The 20114-nt window shown below is 56.4% G+C and overlaps 2 long non-coding RNA genes and 1 pseudogene across 3 annotated transcripts; 1 reads left to right on the top strand and 2 right to left on the bottom strand.

Annotated features, from left to right (window-relative positions):
* Positions 1–857: 857 nt before the first annotated feature.
* LOC120387481 lies at positions 858–5376 on the bottom strand. Of its 2 annotated transcripts, none has more exons than XR_005590189.1 (3): positions 5297–5376; positions 1833–1983; positions 858–912 (listed from the first exon to the last, which is right to left on the bottom strand). It is a non-coding gene; the product is annotated as an uncharacterized LOC120387481 (long non-coding RNA). The 2 variants fall into 2 exon arrangements; XR_005590188.1 differs by lacking the exon at positions 858–912 and adding an exon at positions 1384–1410.
* Positions 5377–7938: 2562 nt separating this feature from the next.
* LOC120387477 lies at positions 7939–13355 on the top strand (annotated as a pseudogene).
* Positions 13356–13543: 188 nt separating this feature from the next.
* LOC120387484 lies at positions 13544–17308 on the bottom strand. The gene is made up of 4 exons (XR_005590192.1): positions 17263–17308; positions 15566–15823; positions 14457–14653; positions 13544–13682 (listed from the first exon to the last, which is right to left on the bottom strand). It is a non-coding gene; the product is annotated as an uncharacterized LOC120387484 (long non-coding RNA).
* Between the last annotated feature and the right edge of the window lie 2806 nt (positions 17309–20114).

The raw sequence follows: 20114 nt of genomic DNA, 5'->3' as shown, positions 1-20114 counted from the left end.
GGCTGCCTTCGCCGCAGCCGGCACCGCCCAGTGCGCGCCTGGGAGCCCTGCGGCCCCCCCACGCCATTTCAAAGGGCCCAGGGCCATGGGCGGTGGGTCTCAATGGCAGGGGGAGGATGGACCTCCCCAAACAGCCTTGCGTGGCCCTGCCCACACTCAGGCCCCTTCCTGCTTCCTGGGCTGCGCTGCTGGGGGCTCTTCCCCCCAGGCTGGGGGCTAATGGGGGCCAGCCTGTGCTCCGGGGAGGGGGGTAGGGCGCGTCTCTCACTCACCCTCCCTCCCGGCGTTCCGGGGCTGGCGGCACTTGGGCGGCCTGGGGGTGTGTACGGGGGGCTGGCTGCCACGCCGGGTGGGGGGCTCCGGCGGTTAAGGCGGGGCCTCAGGCAGAAGGGGGGTCTGGGCCGAGGGCGGCCTCCCCAAACCCGGGGTTCACCGGCCCCCATCCCAGGGGGCCCCCGGGCCCTTGGGCAATACCCCCTTTACCACCCCCTGTTGGTGGGCCTGGGGCCAGTCCCACGCTCCCAGGGGTTACAGAGCCCCCCACGGGGGAGGCGGCTCAGGGCCGGCTCAGGATTTAGCCCTTAGGATCCAGCGTTCAGCCAGGAATCTCGCCGGCCCCGATCCCAAGGCCAGTGACGGACTCTCCTCGACTGCAATGGGCCTTGGGCCAGGCCCTCCCAGCACAGCGCCTTCTCCTCCCAATGCCCAGCGAGGGAAACGGCCACAGTCATCAGCCCTGAGCTCCCACCAGACAAACCCAGGGCCCAGCACTTCCTTGCATTCCAGAGGCGCCTTACCCGCCCTGCAGCTCCGCAGTCCTCACACTCCCACAGGCCCCTGGTTGTCCCCAGCGAGGAGCAGCGGTGGGTCCCCTGGGAGCCACACGAGCTGCACAGCAGCAGCTGCCACGGGCTGGGAAAGCAAAGAGGTCGGTGTCGGCGACTCCCAGCTCGAGGGCCGGGAACGGCCGGAGCGAAGGTGGGATGGTGGCCCAGATCCAATGAGGTTCCCCTTGGGTTTCAGTGGCTTTTAGGAGCCTAAATACAACTGAGGATCTGGGCTGCAGCCCGCTCCTCCCTGCAATGAGATGGCAAAGACCAGAACAAAGGCACCGCCTCCCTTCACGCCAGCGGCCGGCACACCCCATCCGCCAATAGCCGGCCATTGCCGTGCAACGCCTGCTGGGCTACGGCTGAGCTGCCAATGGCCAGCAAGGGCGGGACCTAGACTGAATCCAACCCCACCCTCCCGCACAGCATGGACCATGCGGGGCAAAGCCCTGGGAGGTTAACTGCCTACCCATCGTCTGCGGATTGCTCTCTGCCGCCACGTACAGGCAGCAGCCGGCATCACAGCGGCTGTGTCTGTGATACTGGTCGCTGAACGCCGCCTTCCTCCCAGGCGGTGTCCCTGAGGGAGCAATGGGGAATTAGCGTTCCTCTAGCAGGCATCCACAGGGTGCTGGCACTTCAAATGCTGGGTACCAGGCTGCAAGCTGACCTGGGGCAAGGACCATGTCTTTCATCTGTGTTTGTACAGCACCTAGCGTAATGGACTCCCGGTCCAGGTCTGATGCTGGAAGCAGGGGTGGCTCTAGAAATTCCGCCCCAAGCAGGGCGGCACGCCGCAGGGCGCTGCCAGTCGCTGGTCCCGCTGCCCGGGGACCTCTTGCAGACGTGCCTGCGGAGGGTCCGCTGGTCCCATGCCTGCGGGAGGTCCACCGAGCCGCGGTACCAACGGACCCTCCGCAGTCATGAGGACTGTTTGACTTGGAGAGGAGGCGAGAGGAAGCTGCCTGGAGAGGTCAGTGAGGTTCGGGAGAGAAGCCTGACCTGGAGATGTGGAGTCCCAGGATGGAGCATGAACCCCGAAAGGACCCGGATTCAGATCCCGAAGAATGCTCTGAGTGATGAGGAATGGGAGGCAGGGATCCACGCGCTGGTGTTTTGTATTTTGCCTGGATCTGCACATCTCTTATGCTGTCTAAAGTGAAGTGTGATTGTGTTAGAAACCGCACGCAAGGTCTCTGCCTGCTTCAACCGTGGTGTGTCCCTGCAGGGGTTAACTGTTCGCCGGGTGCCTGCAGGATGGAGCTCTGGGAGGGGTGTGCCCAGGCTGCTGGGGGAGCTGGCAAGAGTCTCAGGGCTCAGAAGAGGGCGCTAGATGGAGGATCGGCACCCTGGGAACGTGTCTCGAGACCCAAAGCCAGAGGCAGTGTCTGGCCTGGGCTCAGACTCAACATGCCTGTGACGGGGCAGGACAGCCCCGCACTGGTACAGCAGGGGTTAACCCTTCTCTACTAGCAGAGGAAGCCACGCCCAGGAAGTTCTGCTGGGCATGCTCCAACTGGCAGACCAGTACAAAAGCCTGCAGGTCTGCTCAGTCTGGGCTGGCCACCGGGGGAGAAGGACACAGACCGTCAGCTCCTGCAGAGGGAGAGCCCAGGAGCTCAGACCGGGGCGCCAGCCGAGCAGGGGCCGACCCGGAGCCCCCGGGGAGGGACGCCGGCAGTGACAGACCTACGGGGGAGCCGCTCCCACAACGCAAGCGTCCGGCTAGACAGGGTAGGAAGTGACCCAGGGGCATTGTAGTGACTGACAGCCTTAAAGCTGCAGTACCGCTCGGCGTGTTGCGGACGGATCCCCGCCGAGCGGGCGGCAGGGAGAACTTGCCACAAACAGGGCCCTGGGTCGGGGCTCGGTGGAGAGGGAGGGCCCGAGTCCCCTACCCCACCTCGCTACCCCACCCCCGAAGGTGTTTATGGACTCGGCCGCTAGGCGCTACCCCACCCCATCGGGGGTATTTATGGACTCCGGCCGCTAGGCCGCTCCCCGCCCCGAAGGGGCGCGGACTCGGCCGTTCGGCGCTACCCCACCCCGAAGGGTGTTTATGAACTCCGCCGCTAGGCGCTACCCCACCCCAGGGGTATTTATGGACTCCGGCCGCTAGGCGCGCTCCCCCGCCCCGAGGCGTGTATGGACTCGGCGCTAGGGCGCTAACCTGCCCGAAGAGGGCGCTTGGACTCCGCCGCTAGGCCGCGCCCGCCCCATAGGGGTATTTATGACTGGCCGCGCCGCGCTCGCCCCGCCCGGCGTGTATGAACTCCGGCCGCTGGGCGCGCTACCCGCCCCGAAGGGCGCGTGAACTCGGCGCTGGGCGCTACCCCGCCCGAAGAGGGCGCTAGGACTCGGCCGCTGGCCGCTACCCCACCCGCTGGTGTTTATGGACTCGGCGCTGGCGCGCCGCGCGCCCGAAGAGGGCGCGTGACTCGGCGCTGGGCGCTAACCCGCCCCGGGGTATTTATGGACTCCGCCGCTAGGGCGCTACCCGCCCGAGGCGTGTATGGACTCCGGCCGCGCTAACCCGCCCGCAGGGGGTGCTTGGACTCGCCGCTAGGCCGCACACGCCGCCAGGGGCAGACCAAAGGACAAGCGAGTGGTGCAGCGCTAGGCCCCCAGCCCGCCCCTGCCACAAGGGGACGCTGGGGCACCAGGCCCATCACAATGCCCAAAGCACCTGGGTCCAGCGTTGGGACGTAAACACAGCAGCCTGGCGAGTGTCCGGAGGGGGCACTTGACCGGGGCTGGGGCAATGGAGAGCTGAACACCCAGCCAGGCGCTCGGTGCAATGGGGCTCTGCTCCGGGTGGGTCTCTGGGTGTCACTGGGTACAAATTATCCTAACCGCCAATGCTCCCCTCACTGGCCTCTTCCCCCCAGGCTTTGTCTGGCTCTGAGGGCCCAGGATCTTCCACCCTCACTGGGCCGGCCCTTCCGCCAGGCGTATCCGCGGAAACAGGGGCCTGCTCGCTATGTAAGGTACTGCCCTGTGTGTGGGTGTAGTGTACACCCCCCCAAACACACACACTGTGCTGTACCCACACAGCCACAAACACACACACTGTGCTGTACACACACAGCCACAAACACACACACTGTGCTGTACACACCCCCAGCTGCCCCCAAACACACACACACACACACACACACTGTGCTGTACACACGCAGCCACCATCACACACACTGTGCTGTACACACCCCCATCTGCCCCCAAACACACACACACACACACACTGTGCTGTACACACGCAGCCACCATCACACACACTGTGCTGTACACACCCCCACCTGCCCCCAAACACACACACACACACACACACTGTGCTGTACACACCCAGCCACAAACACACACTGTGCTGTACACACACACAAACACACACACTGTGCTGTACACACTCCCACCTGCGCCCAAAGACACACACACACTGTGCTGTACACACACACACACAAACACACACACTGTGCTGTACACACCCACACACTGTGCTGTACACACACACACACACACACACACACAAACACACACACTGTGCTGTACCCACACAGCCACAAACACACACACTGTGCTGTAAACACACACACACAGAGTGCTACACACACACACACACAAACAAACACACTGTGCTGTACACACTCCCAACCCCCCTCAAACACACACACTGTGCTGTACACACACACACAAACACACTGTGCTGTACACACCCCCATCTGCCCCCAAACACACACACTGTGCTGAACACACCCCCACACACGGTGTGCTGTACACACCCACACACCCCAAACACACACACTGTGCTGTACACACACAAACACACACACTGCTGTACACCCCTCCAAACACACACACTGTGCTGTACACACCCCCACCTGCCCCCAGACACACACACTGTGCTGTACACACACCCCCCAAACACACACACTGTGCTGTACACACACACACACAAACACACTGTTCTTTACACACCCACACCCACAAACACACCCACACTGTTCTTTACACACCCACACCCACAAACACACACACTGTGCTGTACACACCCACACTCACACACCCACACCCCTACAAACCCTGCTCTCCCCTTGCCAGGTCTCGAGCCTGCATCCACTGTCTATACTGCTGTGTTTGTTCCTGTAGCGTGAGCCCGACTCAGCTGACCTGGGCTCTGAGCCTCACTGCAGTGGGTCTTGCTGCTTGGTGGATGCAGGGGCGGCTCTAGGCACCAGCTAAACAAGCAGGTGCCTAGGGCGGCGAAATTTAGGGGGCGGCGAAATGACGGGCGTGTATGTGCCCGCTTACCGGAAGAGCGGCGGGAGCTCTTCCCCGGCTGCAGAGAACAGGCCGCTCCTCGGGTGCACACCAAGAAGCGGCCCCTCCTCTGCAGCCGGGGAAGGGCGCGCTACCCGCTCCGCCTGAGGAGGGTGGGGTGGGGTGGGAGGGGAGGGGAGGGGGTTGCTTACCGGGAAAGGCGGGAGCCGGTAGCGCAGCCCTGCCCGGGCTGCAGAGGAGGGGCCGCTTCTCCTCCGCTTGTCCCCGCCGGTGCACTCCGAGAAGCGGCCCCTCCTCTGCAGCTGGGGCAGGGCCGCGCTACCCGCTCCCGCCGCTCTTCCGCAGTAAGGCCCCCGGCGGAGCTGGTAGCGCGGCCCTGCCCCGGCTGCAGAGGAGGGGCCGCTCCTCAGCTTGTTCGCGCTGCTCTCCTGCGGGCAGCGGCCACCCCCCACCGTCCAGACCAACCGGTAGCCAGCTGCGGGCCGCCTCCCTGGGGGTGGGGGGCTAGGGCGGCGCTGCGCTGCTCGGGGGGCGGGGGCTCGGGCTGCGGTCGGCGCCGCTCGGGGGGGGGCGGTGCTCTTCTTTTCTGCCTGGGACGGCAGAAAAGCTAGAGCCGGCCCTGGGTGGATGTGCCCTGTGGATGCCAGGGCGCCCTGGGAGAGGGCAATCCTTGCTGGCAGATGCTAGCCGGGTTCCCTGCTCTGGGTGCCGGCGGATTGTGTCTGAGGGGGAGGCTGCAGCCCGTCCCCATCTAGCTCCCAGCCCAGCCTCACTGCACTGAGAACCCCTGTCCATGGTGCCAGGAGATCTGAGCCGAGCCCTGCTGCGGTGCTGGAAAGCAGCGGGGCCTAGCGGGGATACAGCTGCACCGGGCACAGGGCTAGGGAGGGGTGAGGCAGGGGCTCAGCTTTTCTCTCTGAGCAGGAGCCAGTTATCCCAGGACAGCGCTCGGTTCCTCTGGCGTCTCCACCAGACTCCGGGCAGGGTTTAGAGCCAATATCGCCCTGCCACAGCGTTTCCCTGTGAGCCAGATTTCCTGACAGGGACTGACCTACCTCACACGGAAAGGCGAACACATGTGGTGTCCCGCAGCTAGGCAGGGACCCACACCAAACAGCCCCGAGCTGCGGGAAGGTGGCCCCTAGCACAGGCTGGGCCAGAACCATGGATCTGTCTGATCTAGGCAGAGCTGGAAATGCCACCTATTAAGGTTGCCCAACACTTTTTATTCAAAGTCCGTGTTTTCATTTGCTCAGCATTTCCCCAAACTTTAACCATTTCGGCATAAATTTCCCAGGCCAGGTGTCTGCCTCAGGCTGATTTTTTCTGGAGAGTTTCATTGAAAACAATTTCAGCCAGTTCTGATGACGAGGTTGGGAAAACGCAACCGTCTGTCAGTCACTGTCCCATGGCGAAGCGACGGGGCTCAGAGCAGGGGTGTGGCGTTCGGCTGGGGGGGTGCCCTTGGGACAGAGAGAGTTGCGTTTTGTGAAAACCTGCCCTCGGTTAACTCAGTTACAATCCTCTTGAGAACTCACTGGCAGTTGTTAGAATTTTTTCAGCTGGGCAAAACACTCTCATTTGCTCCAACCTTGTTACTGGAAACGACGGAACCGTTTTTGCGGAGACTTGCCAATCAAATTCAGCCTGGGGCAGACAACCGGCATGGGGAAAATTCAGCCAAAACGGTTAACGGCCTGTCTGGTTTCCAAATGCTTTAAAGAAGTGCCCACAGCCTCACGATACACGTGCCACACGCGTCTGTCTGGTGTGCACAAGAGTCTCATTCCTTGGAGGCCATTTCGATGCCTACCTACCGGATCTGTGTGTGCAGCTAGGTATTTAGTGGCCGGATTCTGCTTGCTGACACATGGGTGTAAATCTGGAGTCTTTCCATTGGAGTCCAAGAAACTTAACTGCATTTACACCATGAAACGACAGCAGGATTTTGCTCCTGGACATCTAAACAGCTTGACCTGCACCCCAAAAATACTGTGAGGGTATCACCCTCCCAAGGGGGTGGGGCTTTCTCCTCCTCTCGCATCCTGGACGCATAACAGGGAAATGAAGCTGCTACTTCTGCCACTGCAGCGTTTCAGGCCCAGAGAGCGAGTTAGAGACCTGTGAGTGTAGTGGAAGAGGACCCTGGTTCAATCCCCTGCCTCGGTGGGCTATAACAGGGTGTGCTGGCCTAGGACTGTGCTGGGCTCAGTTTCAGGCTCTGCCACAGAGTCCCTATGTAATCTTGAGCAAGTCATTTAATCTACCCCTGGCCCTTGGCGTACCATGGGGCTGAGACTTCCCTGCTTCCCAGGGGGCTGAGGATGAAATTGGTTCATGACCGTGAGGCACCCAGGTTCTATGGCCCTGGGAGTGCATCTGCAGACAGCTCCCCTGCAATGTACCTTCGCACACACAATGGGCTGGATTATGCATCATTTCTAAGGCACGCTGGCCGGTGTCACTGGCTGTGTTTGAAACAGGCCTGCCCAGGCCTTCAGCAAACACTCGGGCAGAGAATCGAACCTCATCCTGTGTGGTTTGCAAGTGACTAAATTTAAACCTAAAACCCTCTGCCTGCCCCTCTCCGTCCTCCCCCAGGAGCATGTGCAGGGCTGGCTCCTTATCTGCAAATCAGCAAGAGACTTTCCAGTGACACTGCTCTTCTGTCTCCCCGGCCACAGGAGCGTGGGGACATAGGTATTAATAGATGATAATGAACGAATGGAATAAGTATTCATCCAACATGGAAATTCCAGCACCATCATGGGAATCCCTGCTGAGGGCTATAAAATACCATGGCTGGCGAGGGGGAAGGCAGACCATTCTCGGCCACCCCAACCTGCCAGAATCTGCCTGCTGCTGGTGCCAGAGCCGAGACACCCCGCCTGGAAATGAAGGTTGCCTCCTTAGCCCTTGTAACACTGCTCCTTGCGGCTCTCTGGATGGAAGCCCAGTCGTTCAGCTGTAAGTAGCGGGTCAGCCCCTTTCTTTCTCCTCGAGACCCCAGCTTAGACAAGGCGATCAGGAAGGAAAGCTACCCACAGTGCACAGGAAGGCTGCTCTCAGAGATGAGGGAGTGGGCTGGGCGCTGGGAGATCTGGGTCCGATCCCACCTCTGCCACAGACTCTGTGCGCCATAGCTGAGTCACTGGGGCTGGGATATCTTAGGCCTTCCCATTAAAGGGTGGAAAATCCCCAGGGCAGTTTTGAAAGCCTCAGCCTTCGTCTCGCCGTGGCTCCGTTCCCCATCTGGGAAATGGAGCTCACGATTCTCCTTTTGTCTTGTCTGTTTAGATCATGAGAGCGGAGCCCATGGCTCTGTGCAGCACCCAGCACAATGGGTTCCCCCCCCCCCCCGATCTCTTTCAGGGCCTTTAGGCACAACTGAATCTGAATCCTTCCTGCCTCACCAGACATAGCTCAGGGCAAGAACAAGGCTCCAGGATCCCTGCCTATCCCGGCCTGCTCTGTGCATATCCTCTATTGTTAAGGCCCATTAGGTTTCCCTCACTGAGCTGTGTCTGATGGATGGACTCTTTCAGTGAGGCCCTTTGTGGATTCCTCTGGTTCATTCCTCACCCACACCCCAGATATTGCCATCTTCTTTTCTGGAGCAGTTTGGAGCTTAAAGGGGTGTCAAATTCTCTGAGGAAACTCAGCACACTTTCAACTTTGGGGGAAATTGATGCCATTTAATGTGCAGTGTTTTCCTGAGGCATTTGCTTTCGACGGCACTGAGAGGCCTGTCTGCACCTTCTGATGGATTTTCAGCTTTCACATCAGGCTGTTCAGGGGGAAATAACACCTCAGTGTATGGTTTGCAGATTGCGCTGCAAGTTGTAGATTTTCAATGGCCAAATCCTGTTGAAGCTGGGGAATGCGGCGCCATTTTGTCAAATCGTTACATTAGTTCCTTCCGGTTCTGCCCCTGGCCTCTCTACAGCTGCAGTGCACATCTATGGACAGGAGATTCAGGCTTTGTGCTACCTGGGGGGTGGTGCTCAGCCCTGGGGCTGGCAGCAGAGCCCGTTCTTGGGCGGTTACTTTCAGAAGGGCCTTGCCATGCGTGGAGCTGGCAGAGAATTGCCCATCAAAGCCACTGCCTGGCAAATGCTTTTCCTCACAATGGAATTTTTCACAGAACAAATTCTGTTCTCATCAATATTTTTCAGGTTTTCATTAAAAAAAACACACAGAAAAGGGAACATTTTCATTTTGGGATTTTTCAAAGATGTCTTGATTTTTTTTAAAACAAAAACAATTTTGGGGGCTGTTCTTGCTGAATTTTCCCTGGGAAAAAATTAGGGTTATAACTTTCTAATAGCACAAAACCAAACACCCCTGCCCCACCCCTTCCTGAGGCCCTGCCCATGCCCCGCCCCTTCTCCAAGGCCCCACCCACTGCTCATTCCATCCCCCTCCCTCCCTCGCTTGCTCTTCCCCACCCTCACTCACGTTCAGCGGGCTGGGGATAGGGTTGCAGGGGGGCTTGAGGGCTCTGGCTAAGGGGGTGGGCTCTGGGCTGAGTCTGGAGATGAGGGGCTGAGGTGCGGGAGGGTGCTCCGGGCTGGGATCAAGGGGTTTGGAGGCAGGAGGGGGATCAGGGCAGGGGGTGAGGGTGTCAGGGGTGCAGGCTCCAGACGGCACTTACCTCAAGCAGCTCATGGAAGCAGCAGCATGTCCCCCCTCCAGCTCCTACACAGAGGTGCGGCCAGGTGGCTCTGCGCACTGCCCTGTTCACAGGCACCACCTCCGTAGCTCCCATTGGCTGCGGTTCCCAGCCAATTGGAGCTGCAGGGGTGGCACTTGGGGTGGGACAGCATGCGGAGCTCCCTGGCTGCCGCTACACGTAGGAGCCGGAGGGGGGACATGCCGCTGATTCCGGGAGCTGCGTGGCACAGAGGCTAGCAGGGAGCCTGCCAGCCCCACTATGCAGCGCTGCCAACCAGACCGTCAATGGCCCAGTCAGCAGTGCTGGCCGGAGCCGCCAGGATCCCTTTTCAACCGGGTGTTCCAGTGGAAAACTGGACACCTGGTCACCCTAGACAAAATAGATCCTTTCCTGACCCGTTCTAGGCACAAGACTGGAACCACATGGGACACCCGTACAGCCAGGGAGACCAGAGATCTCCCAGGCTGCCCATAGTTCAGTTCCACTCAGCTACTTCTTTCCCCGCACACCCTGGTTGCTCAAGGCTGCCTGGCCCTGATCTAGTGCCTCCCCAGGGAATGGGCATGAGCTCGGGCCCAGCAGAGCGTGGGGAGCTCCCAGTCCAGGTGTCCCACTAGAGACGTGCGGACTCACCCCTGCGGCGCCTCCTGCTGGTCTCTTCCGGGAATTAGCTCTCTAGCCCCCGGAGCGTCCTCTGCAGGCCGGTGTTCCGCTACCACTTGGTCCCCGCATCCCTCCCAGACCCAGTGCCCGTTATCTGGGGCACTGCCCCCTGGCAGTAACTCCTCAGTCTTAGGGTTTCCCCTCCCTGGGGAACCCCCACCCACTATCCCCACCTTGCCTCAGTATCAGGCTACTGCCAGTTATCGTCTAGCCCCACGCCCTGGGGCAGACTGCAGTATCAGCCACTCAGCACTGGCAAGGAGGGTTTGGACCTGCTGCCTTGGCCTACCCCTGGGCTGCCCTTTGCAAGCCCCAGTACCTGTTAGCCCAATGCTAGGCCGCAGCCTGGGGCTTTCCAGGAAGGAGCTCCCCAGCTCCTCTGCCTTTCCCCAGCCCTGCTCCACCCCAATACCCTGTCTCTAGCTCCCTCAGCCAGGCCCTTCTCCCTCTTCAGCCAGAGGGAGCCTGACTGGGCTCCTGGCTCACTGCCTCTTACAGGGGCCAGCTGGGCCTGATTGGGGCATGGCCCCAGCTGCAGCCACTTCCCCCAATCAGCCCAACCTAAAAGCTGCTTTCTCCAGTCACACCCCCCTCTCAGGGCTGTTTTTAACCCCTCTGGACCTGAGCGGGGTGACCACCCCGCTACACCCACGCTTTGGGATCCGAACTAACCCAAACACCAGTGCTGAGAAATTGATCACGTTTCATCCGAGGGCCTGAAAGGCTGTGCTGATGTTTCATGTCCCGTGCTGGGTAACATGAGAGGACTCCCTGTTTCTGAAACTAAGCTGGTTCTCTATTAAGAGATCTCTATCACCGAGATCCTGCAACTGCAAGGAGCATTCAAGCCATGTGCACACAGACTGCAGCCTCCTGCAAACTGAGCTCCTCCCTCCAAGTTCCATGCAGGTTGCTACAATCAACATAAATTAATTAACCCCTGCAAACCACTGCCCCCGCCCCCGGCAGGGGTGTTAACATCCTTGTCCCCATGCTACCAGTGGGGAAAGAGAGAAACAGAGAGGCAAACAGCTAAACAATGAGATCGACAGTGACTCAGTGGCAAAGCTGGGAATATTATAATTGCAATATTTCAGTGGCAGTGACAGGCAGAAACCCTCCAGTGCAAAACATCAATGAATCCAATCTCAGGGGTATCAATGGGAGCATCAGATAATTCCCTCCTGACCCCCAGAGACAGGTTTCGCTGCTCCCCAGCACTACTGAAGTCACTATTACACATGATTAATCCTGTCTCCTCAGTTCTTCATTATTATCCAGCGTATGAGAACTCACGCAGCTTCCTTTCTTCTTTCCAGTTGATAGGAAACCCAACACATGCTGTTATGCAAGCAATTTTGTCCAAAAACCGATCTCCCGCAACTGATCCGGGTGACAGACCCACGGATCGGAGATGCTCCCGCCAGGCCGTGATGTAAGTTTCACAGGGTGGCAGACGCACGGGGCTTGATGATTTTCTTTTCTCTTGTGTCTGTAACTCCATCTGATCCAGTAAACACGACAGAAAAGTCCTTTCCGGGAGCTGCTCATGTTGTACCTAATCCGCCACCTGATGATTCACACGCAGAGCGAGCTCTCGAATATACCCCTTTGCAGCAAGGGGTAAATAGTGGTTTCTATGCTGGGATTTCTTTACTAAGGCTGGTCTACATGGAAAGTTCCACCCATTTCATTAAAGGTCTGATTTAAAAACCAATTCCGTTAAACAGATGCCAGTGGCCTTGCTTATTTTAGTTACCATCAAAACTTGTTCCTAATCAACCCGCAACACGACACTTTCATGAGAGCATCCACAGGTATTTGCACTGGTTTCCCTAAATCATGTCAATTGCTGCAACTTTCTATGTAGCCCAGCCCTAAATACATTGGGATAAATCATCTGTTACTGCCCAAAGAGTTACTGGAGATCAAAACCGAATGACACATGTAACCATAAAGAAGCACAGTGCACCATGGGATGTGCTCCCCTTGCTAGTTGTATTGTGTATGTGAACTGCCAGTGTTGTTGCACATTAGCAGATAGCCGCGGGGTCTCATAGTCAGTGTGAACAGATGAGATTCCTCTAGAAAAGGACATTGGAAAGGAGCAATAGAAAAGTGAGAGGAGGGGTAGGTGTCACTGTCAGTGAATGTCTCTGCCTGGCTCAATCAGTTCCGATGCCGTAGTGAGAGATGATCCCAAAGAGCTCTGTGTTTGCCCCAGCTCTGGACGCCTGCACATCAGGATCAAGGTGTCTTGGCAGAGAGGTCAGCGGCACTGATCTTAGGCCTGAGTGCACTGAGTCGTGCGTGAGCCCAGAATTGGACTGGCAGGGGATACCCCAGCCTAGGACCGCAGTGCATTGACAAAGCTGGTGGGGGCTGTGCTGGAGTAGCTGGGAGTGCTGCAGGCCAAGATCATGGTGTATTGACCGGTGGTGTGTGGTGGGGTGGGGCACAGATTGCAATAGGACAAGATGTGGCAGGTCCGGATTGAGGTGTGTGTCAAAGCTGGAGGAGGCAAGTGCCACAGCAGCAGCCCCACAACACTGTGCCTGGGGCCAGGCAGCTCTGTCAGCCTCCTGCACTCAAGAGAACCGATTTCACTGCAGAACCCGACCGTTTCAGGGACAAACGCCTTCGTTCCCAGCGCTCTCACAGTCACTGCCCTGGCCCCATAGCCACGTGAGCTGTGATCAGAGTCCCTGTGCATCTCTGGCCCGTGCCTAAGGGAACCTGCCTCATGGCCCTTTCTCTCTCTATTCACAGCGTGGTGCTGCAGAGGGGGAAGGAATTCTGTGTCGATCCCAGTGCAGAATGGTTCAAGACGTACAAAGAAAACCAGAAAAACTCCTTAAAGAAACATGGCCTCCGGGTCTGAGACAGCAGCAGCTGGACACGATCTCAGTTTCACACGCTACATTATTTATATGCACTGACGTACCAGTGTACGGTTTAGCTAATTTATTTTTCTAGTCCTGTTAATTTATGCGAAAACCCCCTTCCATTCCCTTCATCCCTTCTGTGTCCTTTTCCCTCCCACTGAACATGTGATGGGGCAGCTGGCCAAAACCACTGTCACTCTCTGCAGACACAATAAAATCCAGTGTTTTTTAACATGTCCCAGTGCTGCCACTGATGTGAGTAGGAAATGTCCCCCCATTTCTGAACAAGGATGGGCCTTGTTGCCGTGGTGTCACTATGGAGATCCAAGGATGGTGCAGGGCAATGTGGTGTCACTATGGAAACACAAGAGTGGTGAAGGACAACCTGTGTTACTATGGAACAACAAGGATGCTGTGGGGTTGTAATGGAGGAGGGAATCAGGGAGTGGACTGACCCTTGCTCACAGGAGGGGCACGGGGAAGAGGGAACAGGGCCACTCTGAGCTTGTGGGCTCGTTCTTCTCCATCCTTCCCCCTCCCCACCTGTGCGAATGGTACAGGATGCTCCCCACCCCACCCCAAAACCCCTTTGGCTCTTGAGAGGCGAAGGGGGCAGGGCAGAGCTCTGGCTGCTTCCTGCAGCAGCACTGATTGGCGGCTCTTCCCAGGAGGCAGGGCAGTGGCAAAGGCAGCCAATCAGAGGGAGCTTTCCCCAGGCAGGGCTGGAGTGCCTGGTCCCATGGCCAGACTGGCTGCAACCCACTGGTGCCAGAAGTGGGATGGCAGTGACCACAGGGCTGACTCTGATCTTGCTCTCACCTCGCACTGGGCAGCTCCCTTCCCCTGGGTGCCAGAGTGAGGGAGACCAAAGTCAGGCTGGTGTCCGAGCTCAGGGGTTCCTTTACTGATTTACCTGCTGTCCCCTCCCCATGGTACCTGGCAGAGGAGAAGACATGCCAGGGGGTTAAATGCAGTAGCCTGAGGCTCTCAGCCTGGGGGGCACCATAACAGAACAAACGCCAGGGCACTGCCCCAGCCTACCCTCCCCGTATTGCTGTGGGGAGCAGGATCTCGGCTAGGCGGGAAGGGGGTGCGGTGTGAAGAAGGTGGGGAACCCACTGCACTAACCTTTCCCTTCTGAGAACCAAGGCCCAGATCCCCGCTGGGGTTCAGGAAAGAAGCTGGGCCGCCCCCCAGCTCTGCTTGATCTGTTTGCGCTGAATCCGCCCTGTTCGTCACTCTCCGCTCCAAGCTGTGGATCTCATGGACGCGAAGCTGCTGGGCTCTCTGGCCTGGAGCTCCTGGGTTTCCCTGTTTTTGAAGGACTTAGGAGAAGGAAAGTTCTTGGACACTAATTCCCCGGGAGCTTGTCCCTGTCCCAGGCTGACAAGACACTGTCGGTAACAGACACATGGCGGGGTGGGAGGCTGTCTAGAATTTTGGGTGCCAGTAGAAACTGCAAATGCGATTGCAGCTACTGGGGTCTTACTGTTTAAGCACCTGGCCCACCTCCCCTTGACGCTGAAGACTCTTTCTGTGGACTCTAGTGAGAACTGGACCTGCCCTCTACGGCTAAGAGTCCATAACTTTTGAAACAGCCTTTGGTTTTCTCATGTAGGAGGCCGGGGGCTTGAGGAGCAGGTACCCCCCCCTCCCCCAATGACAATCACCTCAAAGAGACCCCCTTAAACTTCCCACAGGCCTAGGAAAAGCCCATCCTCCATTGATATTTGCTCCCAACCTGCTTTCACTCCATCTCCAAAACCCTCCTGCACCCCTAGGATCAGCCCCTCGCCATCCCCCCACGGGCCCAATGCACCCATGTACTCCCTCTTCTCCCGCCCCACTTTCTGCTCCCCGTCCCCATCCCCATGACAACACTGACAATGCTGGGGGGCTGGGACATCACAGACCCCTTCCCTTTCCATGGCACCATTAATGCCCAAACTGCCCCCGGGAACAAGCCGTTTGGTTGTGGTTCTTCCTAACAATGTTTGGGGCATTTCTGCCTTTTCCCTTTGGCCTCCCCTGGTGCCAGGCAGCAGCTGAGGTACAAACCTGCATCTCCCTGTTATTCCTACATGGTTCCCTAGGGGTCTGACCTAGAGACCCTCACAGAACAGGGAGTAGGCTCAGGGAGCTGCCTCAACCTCCAGGCAGAGAGAGGGGGTGTAAGCAGGATACATGCAGGTTGAATCGTGACTGCAAGCTTTTATCTCTGCATTGTGCTCTTGTACCTTGTGCATCTGCACCACGTCTCCTCCACCTCCTGTGCCACTAGAGAACAGGTGCTTTTTCTCATGACACAAACCTTCCCATATGGTGGGAGACCCCTTCCACCAACACTTATGGCAGAAGCCCCCTGTAAAACGAACTCACGGAACTCCCCTGGTTTGGTGTCAGCAACAACTTTACCCAGGGTTCACCTGGTGGCAATGGGGATTAAGATCAAACTAACATACAGGATTTGTTCATCTTTGTTTATGTTCTTGTTCCTAAGGAAAATGAAATTAAACATGAAGTTAATTATTAATTAAAGAATAAGAGACTAATTATGTGATAACCTGAAGGATATTGTAATACTGAATGTCACCTTGTTTTTTTTTCTGTTAGCAATACAGGGAATGATGGCTACTCTGGGACAAGTTTATTTGGTGTAATTTACCCCCTTTGGACTAAAGAATTCTGCAGTAACACCTCGCTCCAAAGGTTGGGGTGAGGGACTAGGTGAGACTGAGACTGCAGACCTGCTCTAGACGTCAGTTAATTCTATTGCAGATGGGATTTATTCTGACAACCTTTAAAGTCAATTTTCTGTTGAGAGAGAAACGACTTGAAGAAACACGTTGTGTAACCTTTTACCCGGCTAGCCTGTAACAGCCACTGACTGCTAGGGTGCTCCCATTCAACAGGAACCTACGGGCATCAGAGCCTCCGCCACTAAAGGGGTCGCCTGACAGCCCCAAACACTGCGCCAGAAGGAGGCCCAGAGTCTGGCTGGGTCCCTGGGGGGGGGAGGGAGGAGACCCCCATGGACGCCGGAGAGGAGTGGTAAATCCCGAACCCTGATGGAACTGAACTGACACCCCACAGCCGCCTGCCACTCCGGGGGCGTTTCCCAGGGTCCTAGGCCCTGATCCTTGTCACTGGCTGACAGACAGTCAGGGCAGAAACGGAAGGGGCTGGGGGCAAACGTGAGTCTGTGCCACCTTGATGCCCCCTGACTCTGGGCGCAGTGGGCTCCCCGAGGGTGAGAGAGCAGCCACACGGCTGCTGTAACCTGGGGCCCAGCCATGGCCCACCAGGATGGTTGTGGCAGCTGGCACTGCTGGGGCATGGCTGACCCGTGCTCCCTGGATCCCTCCCCTTTGCAGCCCCTGGCCAGAGACTGCTCTGGGTGCCTGGGCTGTCAGATCCCAGCCAGCCACTGGCATTGCCAGACCTCCCTGATCTATGGTGCTGCTGCTCTCCCTGCTTCTAGGAGTCACTGCCTCCCCCTGGGCCAAGATGTGACAGTGCTGCCCGTGGGAGCCAGCTGAGGTCACTCAATTAGGGTGAACTGCAAACAGAATGGGGCAGACAAACCCCAGAAGCTGGTGGTTATTCCAATACTTAGATTTACCAAGCCAGCACAGAACAGCTTCTACAGTACCTCACTGGTTACTCAGAAGTTCAAACACTGCAGTTCCCTTAAAGTGCCCAACCTCAAGCCTCCATCCAGACACACACGCCAGCTATGATGATGATTACTGAAAATCTTATCTCATCATATAAAATAAAAGGTTCTTCCAATCTCAAAGGATCAGCCACATACCCAGGTCCAATTAACTAGATCTTACCTAAAATACACGCTATAGCCAATTCTTATTAACTAAGCTAAAATTTATTACAAAAGAAAAGTGAGAGAGTGTTGGTTAAAGACCAATATACATACAGACTTGAATTCAGTTCTTGAGGTTCAGATACATAGTAGAGGTGAGCTTGTAGTTGCCAAAGTCCTTTTAGAAATAGTCCATAGGTTATGGTCAATGTCCATATTCAGGGTGACTCCAGTCAGTGACTGGGGATCTCAATCCTTATGGCTTAAGGTTTCCCCCTCTTGAAACCCAAAGCAGATCTGAGATGAAGTAGGATCATGTCCTAGGGTTCTTATACATTTCCAGCAGCCTTTTGGCTTGAGAAAACAATAGGCCTAATGCTCCTTCTCCCAAACATGCTGGCAATTAACACAGGGTAATTTAGCCATTAAATAGTTCAGATACGGGTTACCACAACCTTCAAAGAGACACATAGAAAATAATACTATTTCACCCAAGCATCTTCCTAAATGTTAATATTCCTTTTTGATCTTTAAATTAAAGCCATAGCAATAAACAAGTCTTGTTTGCTTACATCACAAGACCTGAGCAAACACCTACCCTTCTACCTCTAACAATGCAGACCTGCATTTCAAAGCTCTGTTCATTTACACATCTTCCTAACCAGTTTCTAACATTCAGCCCTGGGTCAGGTTAGTCTGCGAGTTAATTAACTCTTTCTGGCCCTGTTTTTCTTCAGTGAGATATTAGATCAGACTCATAATGTCACACAAGACCCCCGCAGCAATCATCTCCTGGGGCTGCCGAGGCACTGAGCAGCTAGCAAGGCCTGAGACTCAGCTGGTGGGGAGGGGTAGGAGGCTGCTCTTAAAGCAGCTTGTGTGTTGTTGCCGTGGTGGAAGGGGAAGCAGAGATGGGGCCGTTTTACATCCCATGGCCAAGGCACCCAGCAGCTTGGGCAGGTGCAAAGAGCCGCCCGTGTGAGCTGGGAATGGGAGCTGGGGGTAGGGAGAGTTCAAGAACCCCCATTCTGCGCTGTCACAAGGAGGGAGCCAGGATGGAACTGATGCTCCCACTCGGGGATCTGGGAACCCCTGGCTCCAGCTGCATAGATACGAGGAGGGCTCTGGCCTGGGGTCTGCACGAGCTGGGACTAGATGAGCCCAGTGGTCCCTTCTGGCCTAACGTCTGTGACTGTGGGAAGCGGAAGGTCCTGTGACGGTACCTCCCATAAGTCTTTATGAAAATAGGACATAGCTGGAATATGTTTTGTGCTGCCTGTGCCATGTAACATATCTCTGTAAAGGTTATGGTCTACTATATCTAGTCATCCTATTTGGACACATCTATCATTTTCTACTTGAGGTTAAGAATATTGGCTGTATACTTGCTTGATTTCTAAGTAAGCTTTGTGAGGCATTTGGTCAGCTTCTTTAGGAAGGAATTCGCAAGGCTAAGTACCCGATCAGGAAGCACTTGGGGAACAATGCCTCTTGGAATGCTCCAGTCCCCATAAGAAGTCTTCCTGGAGACATACAAGATATCATGTGGACAATGGCTTCTACCTGTAAAGACTGTGAGTCATGCATGGACATGTGACTTGCCCAGGTGACTCCAGGACTCCATCTTGGAGCTGGACTTTCCATAGGAGTGAGGAGGGGGATCTCCACCCACAAGAGAAAGTCTATTTAAACCCCTGGGAGAACCCTCCATTTTGTCTTCATCTGGCTAAAGAGAGCCTCCCCACCCCCAGGATATTTGGAGGAAACTGCAACAAAGGGGTGTGAGTGATTGCTGGACCCAGGTTAAAAGGAGATTAGTCTGTAAAAGGGAGCCTTCCGGAACTGGTGAGGATCTTATCTGTATTCAGTGTTTGATTAGACATAGATTTGCGCATTTTATTTTATTTTGCTTGGTGACTTACTTTGTTCTGTCTGTTACTACTTGGAACCACTTAAATCCTACTTTCTGTGTTTAATAAAATCACTTTTTACTTATTAATTAACTCAGAGTATGTATTAATACCTGGGGGAGCAAAGAACTGCGCATCTCTCTCTATCAGTGTTATAGAGGGTGAACAATTTATGAGTTTACCCTGCATAAGCTTTATACAAGGTAAAACGGATTTATTTGGGTTTAGACGCCATTGGGAGTTGGGCATCTGAGTGCTAAAGACAAACACACTTCTGTGAGCTGTTTTCAGGTAAACCTGCAGCTTTGGGGCAAGTAATTCAGACCCTGGGTCTTTGTTGGAGCAGACGGGAGTGTCTGGCTTAGCAAGACAGGGTGCTGGAGTCCTGAGCTGGCAGGGAAAACAGGAGCAGAGGTAGTCTTGGCACATCAGGTGGCAGCTCCCGGGGGGGTTCTGTGATCCAACCCGTCACAGGTCCCTCCCATGACCCCGGTGGGGAAGGACAGGCTCTTAAACCCTGCGAGGCCAGAACCAGTCTGGGCTGGGGCATCCCATGGCTGGGAGTCACACACTGGCTGGCTTGTGACTCGCCTGCCCATTGTGACATGCCCCTGCTGGCTGGCACAGCCTCATCCCCTCATTGCCAGGCTTGGCTCTGACAGAGCGAGTGCTTGCACGTGCTGCTGAGGAAGCTGAGCCAGCCGTTTCAGCTCTGCCACCGGCAGCAGAAAGTGAGTGGACCATATACACACCGGCTTTTGCCCTCCTGACTCAGGTAGGAGAATCTTCTATTGCCCACCTCTGCTTTTCCATTGCATCGCCAGCCACACCGAGCCTTCTGCGAGCGCCTGGCTGCCAAGTGCCCTGGTGCTGGCTGTCTAGCCCGGTGCCAGTGAGGAAGTGGGCAGCGGCATGCGCACAGGAGGGAGTCTGGGGCGGCTAAACAGAAGGGGTCGCACCAGTCAAGCCCAGAGGGGACGGAGACAAGGAGGAGGGTTTAGCGGGGCTGGTGGCAAGGCATGGAAGGCGGCACAGGCTGGTAGATGAGGCATTGGG

The sequence above is a fragment of the Mauremys reevesii genome, linkage group 20, assembly GCF_016161935.1.
Source record: "Mauremys reevesii isolate NIE-2019 linkage group 20, ASM1616193v1, whole genome shotgun sequence".
Taxonomy (NCBI): Eukaryota; Metazoa; Chordata; order Testudines; family Geoemydidae; genus Mauremys; species Mauremys reevesii.
Note: the sequence above shows the minus strand (reverse complement) of the source record. Positions and strands in the feature narration are given on the sequence as shown.